A 1,784-nucleotide genomic window follows, 5' to 3' on the forward strand; every position below is an offset into this window, starting at 1 on the left:
CGTTCGGCTGTTAACCAATAGGTTGGTGGTTCGAGCCCACCCGGGAGCGGTGTTTTTGGATCTCAAATGTAACATAAATAGCCAAAGTTTTTCCACAATACCTGACGACCATTTAATTTTTGGGCGTCCGTGGCGAATGGTTAGCGGGTTCGGCTGTTAACCGAAAGGTTGGTGGTTCGAGCCCTCCCGGGAGCGGTGTTGTGACGTCTCAGATGTAACGTAAAATGTCAGAGTTTTTCCACAATACCTGACGAGCATTTAATATTTGGGCTTCCGTGGCGCAATGGTTAGCGCGTTCAGCTGTAAATCGAAAGGTTGGTGGTTCGACCCCACCTGGAAGAGGTGTTGTGGGGTCTCAGATGTAGCGTAAAAAGTCAAAACTTTTCCACAATACGTGACAACCATTTAATTTCTGAGCTTCCGTGGCTCAATGGTTAGCGCGTTCGGCTGTTAATCGAAAGGTTGGTGGTTCGAGCCCATCCGGGAGCGGTGTTGTGAGGTCTCGGATGTGAAGTAAAAAGTCAAAGTTTTACCTCAATACCTGACGAAAATTTAATTTTTGGGCTTCAGTGGCGCAATGGTCAGCGCATTCAGCTGTTAACCGAAAGGTTGGTGGTTCGAGCCCTCCCAGGAGCGGTGTTGTGTCGTCTCAGATATAACGTAAAATGTCAGAGTTTTTCCACAATACCTGACGATTATTTAATTTTTGGGCGTCCGTGGCGAATGGTTAGCGCGTTCGGCTGTTAACCGAAAGGTTGGTGGTTCGAGCCCTCCCGGGAGCGGTGTTGTGACGTCTCAGATGTAACGTAAAATGTCAGAGTTTTTCCACAATACCTGACGAGCATTTAATATTTGGGCTTCCGTGGCGCAATGGTTAGCGCGTTCAGCTGTTAATCGAAAGGTTGGTGGTTCGAGCCCACCCGGGAGAGGTGTTGTGAGGTCTCAGATGTAGCGTGAAAAGTCAAACTTTTTCCATAATACGTGATAACCATTTATTTTCTGATCTTTCGTGGCTCAATGGTTAGCGCGTTCGGCTGTTAACCAATAGCTTGGTGTTTCGAGCCCACCCGGGAGCGGTGTTTTTGGATCTCAAATGTAACGTAAATAGCCAAAGTTTTTCCGCAATACCTGACGACCATTTTTTTTTGGGCGTCCGTGGCGCAATGGTTAGCGCGTTCGGCTGTTAACCGAAAGGTTGGTGGTTCGAGCCCATGTTATTATTTTTAATCGAAAGAACAGGGTCAAGTAATTAAGCAATACGTGAACAAACAAACCCCTCCATAGAAAATGCATTAGACTATACTTTGCAGGCTCGTAACTCTGTTTCTACTAGAGATACGGGGATTTCCTTTGAGTATGTTATAGTCCAATTTGTCCCCCATCTAACCATACTAAAAACATTGAGCTACGACAAACAGTAGTCGAGTAATTAAGCTAATCGTAAACAAACAAACCCCTCCATAGGAAATGCATTAGACTATACTTTGCAGGCCCATAACTCTGTGTCTACTAGAGATACGGGGATGTCCTTAGGATATGTTATAGTCCAAATTGTCCCCCATCTAACCATACTAAAAACTTTGGGCTACGACAAACAGGGGCCGAGTACTTAAGCAAAACGTAACGAAACAAACCCCCTCCATAGGAAATGCATTAGACCATACTTTGGAGGCTCTTAACTCTGTTTCTACTGGAGATACGGGGATGTCCTTAGGATATGTTATAGTCCAAATTGTCCCCCATCTAACCATACTAAAAACTTTGGGCTACGACAAACAGGGGCC

At 45.5% G+C, this 1,784-nt stretch overlaps 1 non-coding gene across 1 annotated transcript; it reads left to right on the plus strand.

Annotated features, from left to right (window-relative positions):
• The first annotated feature begins 269 nt into the window (after positions 1 to 269).
• TRNAY-GUA (transfer RNA tyrosine (anticodon GUA)) lies at positions 270 to 342 on the plus strand. The gene has a single exon. It is a non-coding gene; the product is annotated as a tRNA-Tyr (tRNA).
• Positions 343 to 1,784: the final 1,442 nt, after the last annotated feature.

Source organism: Phalangium opilio, unplaced genomic scaffold (genome assembly GCF_054372755.1).
Source record: "Phalangium opilio isolate 3A_F unplaced genomic scaffold, DU_Popi_V2 ptg000087l_1, whole genome shotgun sequence".
In the NCBI taxonomy this organism is placed as follows: Eukaryota; Metazoa; Arthropoda; class Arachnida; order Opiliones; family Phalangiidae; genus Phalangium; species Phalangium opilio.